Consider the following 14700-nt stretch of genomic DNA (forward strand, 5'->3'; position numbering starts at 1 on the left):
GACACTGCTGCATCCTTCAATGTCCTCCCTCCTCTTCCTCCTGCTGCTGCTGCCGTGTCCTTCAACATCCTCCCATGTCCACTCTCCACTCCCTCCTTCCTCCTCTTCCTCTCCCCCCCCCCCCCCAATTGACTCTCTTGTGGCATTTTATCCCAAAGTGGCTCATTCCTGTCCAACTGAACACACTCACCCCCAGTACTGCTATGTTCAGGCATTCCATTTCCAATTTTACTATATCTAGCTTCCTTTGGCTCATGATTCTCACATTCCATCTCCCTATTTTATGTGTGATGCTACTTTGGATAGCATTTGCCTTTCTGACCATGTCTACAACTTGTCTTGCCATCTTTTCTCTGCCCACGGCGATTCTTGTAAATGTGATTTCCCTTAATTTCTACCCATCTCTCTGTTAGTGCTCTTGTTCTGCCTATGTACCACCTGAGATGTCCCATCGTAGACTTTTCTAGATGAGGGGTTATGCAACGAAGGCCACCTCTACCTCCCTGTGCATGGCATTAACAAGGGGTAGCTATGGTGTCACTGTTATTCTCTCAACATCAGTGTCACCCACGGCTGCTTTCTAGTAGCTGTTATCCTCTCTACGTAATCCTCCCCTTGAAGATTGAATTGGTTGTTTCCCTACCCATCTCCTCCTTCCTCACTCCATTACCTTTCTCCTTGTGTTCTTCTTTCTTTTAGTTTCTCAGCTGTCTTCCAGCCTCTCATCAAATTTCCTCTGGGCCCTCTTGTCCTGTTTCTTCTGTGACTCTCTTTTTGGTGCAGCTACTTTTACTTCTCCTTTTCTCCTTCTGTGGGGCTGGCTGGTGGTGGAGGTGGGCTTTGCTTTCCCTCTCCCTCTCCCTCTCCGCCTCACCACATTTATCTGTCGGCCTCGTGGCTATGCCAGCCCCAAGGAATGACAGAAATACAGTGAGACAGCTTTTTTTTTTTTTTTTAAAAAAAATTGCCTATCATCTCCTGCTAAAGGGCAGAAACTTTTAAGATTCACATAGCTGTCCTTCAGGGAGGAATATATGTAGCATGAATATTTTCACTGATAGGTATTCAGAGAAAAATATTACCTTGGCCTCTCTAGAGACCCATGGTTAGCCTCAGTTTAAATGTCAGGATTTAATGTTAGCAGTGTTATATCCCAGAGTTTGAAACATTAAAGTAATAATAACTGCCTCTGAAGATTTTTTAAAAGGAGCTGATTATAGGGAAGGGTGTGTGTATGTGTGTGTGTGTTGGGGGGAGGGATATTGGCAAAATCCTTTATCAGCTTATACTTAACCAAGTAACTTCTCCTGGTCCTTTCTTCCCTCACCTGATGGAAACATCAGTCAACTGTGCTCTGAACATTTGCAGAATGGACCGCCTTCTCCCCATACAGCTGATGCCTGATAATGTAGATTGAGGGACAATTTACAGCTGTGGAAATAGTGTCAAAAACATGACTAAAGCCTTAAGAATCACTTGGGGAAGAACCATATGAAGATGAATGTTCAGTTTTAGAAAATGAAATGGAAGCACTTGAGAGAAATAAATAATCAGGAAGAGATAACATACCAATAGAACTGTGTAGAACCAATAGAACTACAGCTACATAATCTACTCTAGTTCTAACTAAAATCTGTCAACAAATACAAAAAACAAAACAATGGTCCATAGATTGGAAATGGTCAATATACATTCCAACCATTAACTTCCAATTAAGTGATGCTTAAACTCCCACAACAAAGGTTTTTACTATTTGTCTATCTATATGACATTGTTGCTGTTGTTCAGAGCCTTTGAGTCATTTCCAATCTATAGGGACCCTAAGATGAACCTTTCATGGAGTTTTCTGAGGGCTGAGTGTGTGTGACTTGACCAAGGTCACCCATGAGTTTTTATGGCCAGATATTCAAATTTTAGTCTCCAGAGTCATAGTCCAAAACCACTATGCCACACTTGTTTTATGAGAGACCTGGGACTGAGCAGATGGACTGGAAAAATCAAGTTGATCCCAGTTTTCCCCAAACTGATGGGAGACCCATCTGTCAGCTCAACTGGCTCTGAAGGTGGGCCAAACATCCATGGGCAGTATGCACCACATGATGTCAAGCCACACCTCTTGGGTTTTTTCCCCTCCTTCCATGCATGTGCATCATCGTGTGAACACACCACTCAAGAATACACCACTTACCTCCCTCTTCCTGCCCAGCTGTGATCCCACTGAATCCCATGTGACCAGCGACACAGTCGCACAAGTGATATACCACCTATATAGTGCATTGATGTGCTTTGTCAATGTGTCACTGGGCACAATTATGAAGCCCCCCCCCCCCCCCGTACAAGCCCCTTTCTCCCCTTCATCCCATGCCCCCTTGGACTGTCTGGTTTGTGTATGTTTACATTAATTAATCCATTAATTAGATTGGATTTAATTAACTCCATTGCGTTACTGGCGACCTGCTGTGTTTGTCATACTTTACATCATGAAGCATGTGACAGGCCGATGGTGTGATGAGTCTGTGCCTGTATGCTCAAACAAACAAACAAACAAACTGCATGCAATGGCACTGGAGGCTGCATCTCACCGGTCTCAGGGTACATGCTCCAGACCACTTCCATATGCCACTTTGGCTATCCCATAGTCCTGCACTCGCACCGTGCTGTTGATATGCAAGTGTGATAACGCACACATTCTGTGTTAAGACAGTGTATCCTAGCTTCTTTTTGCTCTGTTTTGTAGCAACAAAGCACAGCTTTGTGTCATTTTCCACTAGTGATTTGAGAAACCCATGTTTTTCTTCTCGTTCATTGAGAACTTGATGAGAATTTTTTTAAAAAATATTCGTTCCACAAGTCCCCCTTTCAAAAGATGATTTCTTCTCTCCCTTTCAGAAGCTAGCGAAATATTTTTCACAGATTTCTCGAATGACAATAAAAGACAAGTTGAATAATTACGCTAATTACTTTGCATTTCAAACTCAATTACCATGTCAAAAGGAAGTTTGGCAGATGTTTAAAGAACATTCCTATGCTTAAAAAAACCTGAAGGCACACACATAATAGGGGAAAAAAGCCCAGTCTCAACAAATAAACTGTGATTGAAGCCCCAACAAGTAATGGTAGAGTTGAGGGGACCCTCAAGGACCATCTAGTCCAACCCCCTTCTGCTATGAAGTAATACATAGGAATACATGGGATCCTAGAGGACATGTAGTCTGACCCCTGTTCAACATCAGGATGGCACTGGAAGATGGGACAAACCAAGGGTTTTCTTGGCATAAAGAGGAGTTTTGCCATGGGCTGCCCCCGACACTGAGACAGTGTGACCCTCACAGATGAGAAGGGGAGGGTGGTGTGTCAAATGGCAATGCTCTTCTGCCAAGCAGGAATCCTCAAAAAAGAGCGGAGTGGGGTGCAATGGCAGGAATTCTGCCATGGATAAAACCTAGCATTCAAAGGGATTGCCAGGGGTCATCCAACCCCCCCTTCTACCATGAAGGAATACCTAGGAGTTGGAGTTGAAGCTGAGAGCCTGTGACTTGACCAAGGTCAGCCAGTGAATTTCTATGGTGAACTGGGAGGCTAGAGTGTAATCCCAGCTCAGCCATCTAACTCCACAGGATGACATTGGGTAAGTCACACTCTCTCATTCATGGATATTCTGCACTGTCCTTGCCTATTATTATTATTATTATTGTTGTTGTTGTTGTTGTTGTTATTGCATGACCTTAGCATCACCATGGGAGAGGTGCAGAGAGAGAGAGTTGGTCATGCCCTGCCTCTGAGGCTGAGAGAGTGTGACCCTCACAAGAGAGAAGGGGCAGGGTGGGGTGCAATGACAGGAATTCTGCCATGATGGATAAAACCTAGCATTCGAAAGGATTCCAAGAGGTCATCCAACCACCACCCCTCTTCTACCATGAAGGAATACGTAGGAGTTGGAGTTGAAGCTGAGAGCATGTGACTTGTCCAAGGTCAGCCAGTGAATTTCTATGGTGAACTGGGAGGCTAGAGTCCTGATCCCAGCTCAGCCATGTAAATGCTTATGGTTCTGCCCTTTGGTTTTGTTTCATTTCAAGAAAGCCTCTTTAAATAATAAAGTTACAATTTATTTATTTATTTATTTATTCATTCATTCATTCTATGATTGGTTTGCTTTTGGGCAAGGATGGTTAAGAATGTTCCTGAGGCTGAGACAATATGACTTACCCAGGGATTTACGTGGCTGAGCTGGGATTAGCACTCTAATTATTATTATTATTATTATTATTATTATTATTATTATTGCCCAGCTCTTCAGCCAAAAGCCTATCAGAGCAGCTTACAAATTGTTAGACATTTCCCTGCCCTCTCTCTCTGCACCTCTCCCATGGTGATGCTAAGGTCATGCAATAATAATAATAATAATAATAATTGGCAAGGAGAGTGCACATTCTCTCAAGGTGATGCTAAGGCAAACCTACTTTTATTTTGCAATATATATATATATATATATATATATATATATATATCCAATGCTAAGATTTCACCCTTTTTCTCTTCTGTGAGAATTTGAATGGCAGAGCATGGCATAAAGGGCAGAAGGCCTCCCCTTTTGTTCTCTCTTGTTTTTCAAGCAAAGCTGTGAGTGAGCAAAGTTGCGGGGGGGGGGGGGGAATCACCCTAACAAAGGAAATAGCCTCTGGTAAAACCCAGGATGAATGGTAGCTTTTCTTACGCAAAATACCCAAATCCTGGCCATCCAATTGTCAGCTGAAAGTTTCTTCTCTTCTTTTTTCATTTGGAAATGATTAAAAATCAAAATTCTTACTCATGATCGAGAAGTGATCAGAATTTCTTCTCTATAAAATGCTTTCAAAATTTTTGAATTAGACATATTTCCACTAATTTTCGAATTTTGGAGAATATTCTTTACATCCCTATTTTCCACCCAGTTTCGCATTATATATCATCTCGACAGGTAGGCTTCAAATCACTTTGAAGCTGCTTTTATTTGCCAGTGCAGACAACCCCCTGAATAGTTTTCTCTTTACCCTCCCTCCACCCTTTTTTCTCTCTCTTTGTGGTGGCTCCAGATTTATATATTTAAAATGGCACATAGAGGGGTGAAATGTGGTGTGTCTGTGTGTGAGGAATAGGGTTGCTTAATATCAAGAACAGTCTGTGATTTCTCTTTAACTCTCTCTCTCTCTCACACACACACACGCATGCACGCACACACACAGACATCTGATGACCAAGTCTATGAAAGCTCATGCTACAACTTCTTTCACACAGTTACTCTTAAGGGTGCTGCAAAATCTGTGCACGCACGCACACACAGACACTCATATCTTTTTTGGTTAATATAAGGGGGAACATCTTTAGGTGCTTATCCCATGGTGTTTTAATTGGGTTTACCTCAATCTGGATTAAATCTTAATTTGGGTGGCATCTTGATTTTATCAGATGGTTTCTATTGCCTAATTTGCCACTCAAATACACCCCAGGTCCATCCCTGCTTCCTGAGCCACTCCTCCAAGCTCTTTTTGGATCCGGGAGCTTTCCGGCTTGAGAAAATGGTCGGTGAAGTGCTCCTGGAAATTGGGATAGACCCAGGATGTATTCAGGTGGCAAATTAGGCAGCAAAAACTATCTTATAATATCAGGATACCACCTGAATTAAGGTTTGAACCAGATAGAGCTAAGCCAAATCAAAGCTCCTTAGGTTCCTTTTTCAGACTGCAATAGCTGTACTAGTATGAATTTCAACATGCAATTGCATCTCACCTCACCAATAATGTCATCACATCGCAATTTGAGAAGACTATTAAGATTTGAGTGAATGGATAAAAAAAATAGAAGGAGCAAGAACATTTCTTTACTCAATTGTTAAGGGCTAGTCATTGCTATCTAAGGTCTATTTATGAGAGACACCTTTTGCAATCCCACGAGCAAATCCATTTTCTTTGATGCTCCATTCTTCTCAAGCCAAGCCTCTTCTATTGTCAGACAAGTTCTTCTGCACTTTATTTTGTGAAGAAGTGGGGAAAGCTACCCCAGAACATATATCTTTGGAACAGGAAATTGTTTGTTATCTCTTAACCCCAATTTATTTTGCACATAAACAGAGTGGAGTGAATCATATTTCATGCCAAGGAATATATTTTCTTGTCAATAAAAATCTTGTTAGCCACATTGTGAGCAGAAATGTTAACATCTAGATCTGCAAAGTGTACAGGCCAAGCTTACTGATGTACTAATTCTGCTAGGACAATGCTCAAGAGATAAGAGGGAGTGAGTGGCTGGAGTGAAGAAATTGCTTGGCACACTCAGAACATCTTAATTATTGCCAATCATTGTTGTTTCCACCCACTGGAAAGTATTAGATAAGAAAACAATTCTCTCTCTCAAAGGGAACGTTTGTGCCTCACAGGATAATAACTCTGCTGACAGTGCTGAGGCAACTAATTTATAATGAATAATTTATACCATGATTTCCCACTTCTGTTTCATTCTTTCTTATGCATATTTTGCCCAATATCAAAATGTTTTTATTTGAACTGCAATGTTTTAAAAATAATTCATTTATGTCCTGATCTTTAGCAAAATATTCCAGTGACAGGATTGTTAGAAATAATGTCTGTGCTTCATTAGGCAATAATTTTCCTACAGCTACTTCTTTGCTTGCTCTTTCTTTCAGCCTCTTTCTTTCTCTCTTTGGTAAGTACAATAAGACCAATGCTGGTCACTGAGTGTTGAATATGGCTTGGTGATATGACATCTGGTTATTGAAAGTTAATATGCACAATCACTGGAACACTGTACAAAATAATTTCCCAATAATTTTCCATGGTCTGGTAGTGCTGGGAATCACAGAAACCTCAAAATGTCCTAGTTATGTATTAAGTTGTTTCAGGATGTGGTAAGCTATGATTCTTCACATGAGAGTCTTTCAGAAGACTGTTTTTGCATTTACCATTCATACACAGGGATAACAATAAAAACCCTTGCATCCTGTGAGTTGGTCTCAAACCCCAAAGTATTGTGGAGCTTAATAATATTCCCTGTCAAGAGGAAGTCTGTATGTGTGCAAAAATTAAGTGTACAATATTTCGTCCAAACACCCAGTATCAAAAAACATGAAGTGGAATGATAGTAAAATAAAACCAGCTAGCATAAAATGGAAAATAGATATATTGTGGGGTATTATTTTATGTCCATAATTAATTCCATTTCTCCCCACCTTGGAAGTAATTTCAGTCTCCCTGAATGAGTCAGCCTATTGACAACTAGAACAAGCAGGTTCTTATCTGTCCCATCACAGTTCATGGAAAAACAGCATGGAACATTTTTTTGTCCTAATACTTAACATCGACTGAGAAAGAGTACTGAAGTGGCAAAAAATCCATGTATGTGTTGGCACTTTTTTTTTGTCCTAAATTTTTGTTTGTTTATACGAGGAAATAATCTATACATGAAAAATGGCAGAAATATGGGAAGGTGTATAATCAACACTATTGAAAAATACCTACGCTGTAGACCTAATTCCCTACAGAATCTGTGATGAAATGTGACTCCAGAGGCCTAAAATCTCTCATGCTAGTGCATCTGGATTCAATACTGCCAAGGGAAAAAATCCTTTTGTCAGCCTTTCCACTTTAAACATTTGTTGTTTGTATTGGAATCCTGGACAGTTTTGGGAATTAAGAATACACACTGTGGTATACTGGTTAGAAGGCTGAAGAAGTACTTGGGAGATCCAGGTTCCAGTGCCCACTGTTACCAGAATGATCAGGTATTTCAGTTGTTTACTAGTGTTTACTATTGCTATGGGTGAGTAGATGCTGCATCAGCTGAGAAAGCCTGGCTGACCAGTCTTAAAATAAGAATTGGGTGGTACAACAGCTGGAATTGGAATTAGGACTTAGCTGGAATTGGGTATAAGAACAGACATGAAAATGAACCAGTGGAATCAAGGGACTAATGTTAAGGGTGGCTATAGAAGAACAGAAAGTCCAATCCTACAACTACCAAGGACACACTATGTGACCATGGGCAAATTATTAAATCTGAGCCCTGCAATTTAAATTCGGGGCAGTTGGGGATTAAGAGAGAGAGAGAGAGGGGGAAAAAGGTAAAGTGGACCTGTACACTCTACAGCGCTATATAACTAAAGAATAATAATAATAATAATAATAATAATAATAATAATGTATAAATAAAAGAACAACAACACTAACACTTTGTCATTAACAGACATGTCTAGTGGTATTATCATCAGATCTATTTTTCACTGATGGCAAAAAACCTACAGGTCCATGAAAATTCCATTGGAAGCCCTTGCGAGTGATCAGAGGACAGGATGCAGAGGAAGATAAGGACAAATGTCAGAAGTTGAAGCAGGAAAAACATTACCTGATTTTCTTCAGAGATATAAAATAAATCTTTTATTATAAGGAGAAAATAGTTGACTTTAATTGTCTTTCACCTGTTGGACTTTTCACCCAAATGTACTTGCTAAACAGTTCCTCTATACCATGGTGTCTGTGTTCTACCTTGTTTATGCTAGTTAAGACAGTCATAAATGTCTGTAATATTTTCATGTCCATTTCCTCCTTACCTGACTGATTACATCCTTCAGTCCCAAACATGTATATAAATAGGTATGCCTCATTCAATTTTTCGATATTTGCATTTCTAGTTAATCCTAAATTCTAATTTAAGTAAGAGTTATTGTTGTTACCTTAATTGCATGAGATGGAGCAGATTCTTTATGAAACTGCTGAAAAGAAGAACAAAGAGTCTGCTAAGGACTCAGTGTGTGGATATGGCAAAATAATTAAGTGTGACTCCTACAAATAATAGTTTTAACCATACAGTTAGACAAAATCCCATGTTAATCCAGTCTAAAGTAGATCTATTGAAATGAGTGGGACTTGTTAGTACAACTAATTTAAGTCCTATTAATTTATAGAAAGTTGGATTTTGTCCACTATTTATACTCATTCTTATTAATCCCTTTATAGACAGAAAGAGAATTGTTGTCTTCTACCTTGGGGATTCAGCAGTAAACATATTATTCATATTCAACATTGGAATGTATTACTGTAAAATTACATACCATTTCTTAGTACCAGCATTTAAAGAAATGCTCAGAGAAAGGCAGAAAGGCATGAGTAACAGGAAGAAAGTCATGGCCTGAGAACAGAATGCATGTGAAATATACAAAGAGAATATGAGAAAATAATATATGCGACCAGTCTGGTTTTGATTATATAAGTGTTATTTTGAGTTCTTCTCAGAAACTAAGCAGGGGAGGGTTCAGGGTAGAAATATCTATTTTTCCCTTATGTGAATTATATAAATTGGGCCAAAATTACTGGCAATCTTACCATGTGAAAATCAATGTGATTAACATAAAATTCTCATTGGACAACTCCTGTTTGCTTCCTTCTCTATAAGTTAAGGATCTTTTGCCAAATGACAACTGCATTCTCTAATTAGCTAGAAGGTGAAAATATTTCACAGGCTTCTATAGCAAGGATAGAGGACCTTTCATCTGAATATGGATGGCTAATTTTCTTCCTATCAACTTGCTTCAGTATTCATCTTTCATAACTGGAGTACTTTATCTTTTACCTTTAAAACACATTTCCCCCAATTTGATTTCCCGTGTGTGTGTGTGTGTGAAGTGATCATATCTACAATTTGAGTATCAAGCCAGAATTTATCAAAATATCCTTTTGACTGAAAAATGAGTCTCTTTCACTTTGTATTCTAGATTAATAACATTCACCAGTGATCCATCTTAAAACACGAAGGAATTTAGGGGTCATTTAGGAAAAAGCATCCCAGATGACATTGATTTAAGAGCATTTTGATCTGTTAACAGAAGTGATGAAAACAATTCCAAGAACATGGTTAAAGACGGGAGCTATCAAGAATAAATATATAACTTTATATGCTAACTTTTTTGCCGCCCAAACTAGGGGGAGTAGCTAATACCCCAGAGGACAGGATCAAAATTCAAGATGACCTGAATAGACGAGAAAGCTGGGCCAAAGCTAACAAAATGAAATTCAACACAGAGAAATGTAAGGTACTGCACTTAGGGCAGAAAAATGAAATGCACAGATATAGGATGGGTGACATCTGGCTGAATGAAACTACATGTGAAAGGGATCTGGGACTCCAAGTAGACCACAAGTTGAACATGAGTCAACAGTGCGACACAGCAGCTAAAAAGGCCAATGCAATTTTAGGCTGCATCAATAAAAGTACAGTGTCTAGATCAAGGGAAGTAATAGTGCCACTGTATTCTGCTTTGGTCAGGCCCCACCTGGAATATTGTGTCCAGTTCTGGGCACCACAAGTTAAAAAGGATGTGGAAAAACTGGAGCATGTACAAAGGAGAGAGACTAAAATGGTGAAGGATCTGGAAGCCATGCCCTACGAGAAACGACTTAGGGAGCTGGGGATGTTTAGCCAGGAGAAAAGAAGGTTAAAAGGTGATATGATAGCCCTGTTTAAATATTTGAAGGGATATCATATTGAGGAGGGAGCAAGCTTGTTTTCTGCTGCTCCAGAGACTAGGACCCGGAACAATGGATGCAAGGTACAGAAAAAGAGATTCCACCTCAACATTAGGAGGAACTTCCTGACAGTAAGGGCTGTCTGACAGTGGAACACACTCCCTCACAGTGTAGTGTAATCTCCCTCCTTGGAGGTCTTTAAACAGAGGTTGGATAGCCATCTGTCGGGGATGCTTTGATTTGGATTTCCTGCATGGCAGGGGGTTGGACTGGATGGCCCTTGTGGTCTCTTCCAACTCTGTTATTCTATGATTCTAACTTAGGAGTGAAATAGATGGCCCCTTTGCGCTGGCTTGAGGGTGGCATCAGAACATGGCGTTTAGATGCCACACTCTGATTCCACCCCCAAGCTGGCATCACACCGCTCACCCGACCACATGTCAGGCAGCTTTACAGCTCTCCAGTGGAGCGGTGTTTATACGCCACACACTGCAAGAGCACTGCAAAGCCATGACAGTGGTGGAAACGCTGGCTTTTTGCTGGCTCAAAAAGGAGTAGCATTTTGCTGCCCTTTTTAGGCCAGCAAAAGCTGGATCAGGGCCATGGTGTGTGGTTGCTGTGGCCCTGATCTGGCTTTCTCCAAGGGCGGCTTGATGCCACCCCTTTAGGGCCGTCTGTTTCAGCCCTCAGAATATAGATATAGAGATGAAGTCCAGAGGAAATTTATTTATGGAAAAATTGATGCTAATATAAGATAATTTGAAGGGTATTTAAAATGTTGTAATGCTTTATTTGAGCCAGTGTGATATAGTGGTTTGAATGCTGGAGCAGGACTCTGGGAGTCTAGGGCTTGAATCCCTACTTAGCCATGGAAACTTATTGGGTGACCTAGGGCAACTCACAATCTCTCAGCCTCAGACAAAGGCAAAGGCAAACCTTTGAATAAATCCTGCCAAGAAAATCCTACAACAGTTCTTAAACTGGGAATTGTAAGAGACTGGCAGGTCATCCCCCTCAAATGTGCCAGGGATGGGCACTATATCTATGCCCATTGGCTACAGCTGTTTCTTTCTAATCTGGAAATTCACTGTAGACTGGAATCTAGTTGCTCATAACGAGCGCTGGTCCATGTACTACCATTTTGAGTAGCATTGCCCTATGATAGGGTTGCCACATGTGAGAATAGATGTGGGGACACAACAAGTAGAGAAAGAAGGTCATTAAAATATTTATCTAGAAGAGAACTATAGGATATGATATTCTATGAATTCTGTTCCTTCCCCATAAAGTAAGAATTGTCAAAACAGGCTGTTTTACAGAGGATGTCCCTTTTGGGGACAGAGTACAAAAGGGTTATGTGATATATTTATTTATTATTTATTCATTTTGAGTATTTATACTGCAATTTTCAGCTACAAAGGCTCTCAGATCAGCCTACAAATTGTTAACTGGACAGTTCCTGATCCTCAGGCTTACAATCTAAATAAGAGAAGAAAAAAGGAATGGCAGTGACATACTCACCACACATAGACAGAGGGGATTAAGTCTAGTAGATATGGTTCTTTTTTTTTTATCTCTGAGGTCACAGCAGTGGAAATTGGGCTGGAGGGGGGACCTTTCAATTGCTTTTGGGACTAGGTATGGTTGAGCTGTGCCTGTCTTTTCTCTCCTCTGAGAGAAGGATGGCAGCCTTCCATTCATGGAAAGGATATGGCTCCAACTGAGGATTTAGCTCAGAGTCAGTGGCTAGAAGACTGCTGTGCCACTTCCTATGCTATTCCAACAGAATTTTCCTCTCTGGAGCGGATATTCAAGGAGTGTGTTGGTTGTTAAAATAGTCTCTATGCCTTCTATGCACTGGGCCTTCTACTAGATCTGATCCCCTTGCATGTATGAAATGATGCCATTCTGATCCAATTTTTGTTTATTCACTTACACAGTTTACATAAACAGAGTGGGGAGTCAGAGAATTTCAAAAGTAGCATCAGATGTCTCAAAAACCACTGGCATTGATGTACATTGATGATGCATGGGTGGGTTTTTGCATTGTTGGGCTATGGGTTGTCACTTTGTATTGTTTTCTGATAGTGCTTTTTGTAAACCGCTGTGATCTGCAAGGAATAGCGGTCTAGAAATAAATTTTCATTCATTCATTCATTCATTCATTCATTCATACCCTCTTCAAGGTTGCTTCTTTGCAAACACCTGCAAAACACAAGCCAGTTCTTTCTCACTAATCACATAGCATGACTGTGATTCTGCCAATCCATACTATGGGTGGTAGATGTTACTATTATTTCTAGTGATATACATGCCAACTGACAATCAGGACCCACTAATCAGTATCAGTCTCCCAAACCAACACAGCATTACATTCCAGTTTCTTGGCAGCCGTTTGGAGAAGCTCAGCTTGTTCTCCACAAGCTTGGTACTATTTTTTTTTCTCTCCCCTTCCCTGATACCACTCTCTGTTCTTTTCTCATATACAGGCTCTAGTCTCAGGGCTAAATGAGACATGACATTAAATTATGAGTGGACACTATTCCAGCTTAACGGCCACATTCACTGGTAGATAACCCTTCATTGTCTACACTGGATGGGGCCACACCACAGCAAAAAGTGCACAGGCCCATATTTTTTTCCTGTCATGCACATAAACATGACTCATATACTTATTGTATACTTTTACACAAAAACAGACCCACACTCATTCACAACTAGCTATGTACACATCATTGGTTCCATATATCAGCAAACATAACACACAAACACTAGTTTATAAACACTGACATTATCATACCCACCAGAAATAAACAGAGGGACCCTACCCTATTATTTTAATTAGGCCTGGGGAAAGGAACTCCCATTGAAGTCAATTGTCAGGCAGTTTCCAGGCAAGTCTAATAGCATTAAGTCATCCACTTCCCAGTTGCAATTTTGATTAAAAATTACATTCCCCTACCTACAGCAATAGGCTTGAAAAATATTTCCCATTCACTCCAACAGCATCTTTAAAATATTATTATCATCATGCAAGGGGCAAAACAGAGAGGTTGAAGATGATATTTGAGGTCTCAGTGGATCCCAGGTCAGCAGTTCTACACCCATATGTTAAATAAATATTGCCTCTTTAATTCTGCTCTTTTAAAAAAAAAGTTACAGAGGAAGCCCTTGAGTTCTAATAATTTTGAAAATTGCAGTAGACAGGGAGTCAGAGTTCAATTTTTTCTTGTCTTGAAGTGGTTCTGATTAAAATTGCTCACCTGAAGATGCTATTTGCATAGGAGGAAAGCTCTCATTGGTACCAATTGCTGATTTCCTTCATGTTCCCAGGTTCAAGACATGTGGCCAGTAACTGCTGAATAGGTTTTGGATTTTCCAGACATATGCAAACGGTAAAAAGGAAAAAGGAAAGGGAAAGGTTTCCCCTTTGACAAGTTTAGTCATGTCCAACTGTAGGGGATGGTGCTCCTCTTTGTTACTAATCTGTGGGAGCCAGTGTTGTCAAAGATTCTGTGGTCTAGTGGCCAGCATGATTAAATACTGAGGCACACAGAACACTGTTACCTTCCCACCAAGTAGTACCTATTTATCTACTTGCATTTTTACATACTTTCAAACTGCTAGGTTGGCAGAAGCTATGACTAGTGATGGGAACCCACTCTGTCATGTGACACTTGGGTCTCAAAGTGCTGATCTGCCAACATTTCGATTGTCAGAGTCAGTTTCTTAACCACTGAGCCACTGCAATAGTCAAAATGTCTTGAGGAAAGCTATGGATACTACAATCTCCTCAGGTGATACCTTGTCTGACTAGTGGAATGCATAGGGACAGTTTCAGTACAAAGTCTAAAATAAGACCCTAAGGTCGGATGTAATTTTGTCATTGAAGTCCTGCTTGTGCATTACTTTCTACATTTTCTGGAGAAACCCTTTCTCCATCCAACATACTTTTCCTCACACTGAAAGTGGTCCTGTGGAATACAAGAGGCTCATGTTCCTTTGGAGGCTCTTTATGTCAACAAGAACCCTGGGGTGGGGGGGAGAAACAACCAGGGACCTTGATTGCAAGGAAATCAATTATATAAATCCACTGTTTATATCTGTGCACACAAGAAAAGGATCAGAGTATTGGTGTCTTTAAAAAAACCTTTTCCCTTTACATTCAAAAATGTCATATTTTCATAAA

The sequence above is a fragment of the Sceloporus occidentalis genome, unplaced genomic scaffold (assembly GCF_023333645.1).
Source record: "Sceloporus occidentalis isolate IW3139 unplaced genomic scaffold, rSceOcc1.0.p SCAF_2, whole genome shotgun sequence".
Taxonomy (NCBI): domain Eukaryota; kingdom Metazoa; phylum Chordata; class Lepidosauria; order Squamata; family Phrynosomatidae; genus Sceloporus; species Sceloporus occidentalis.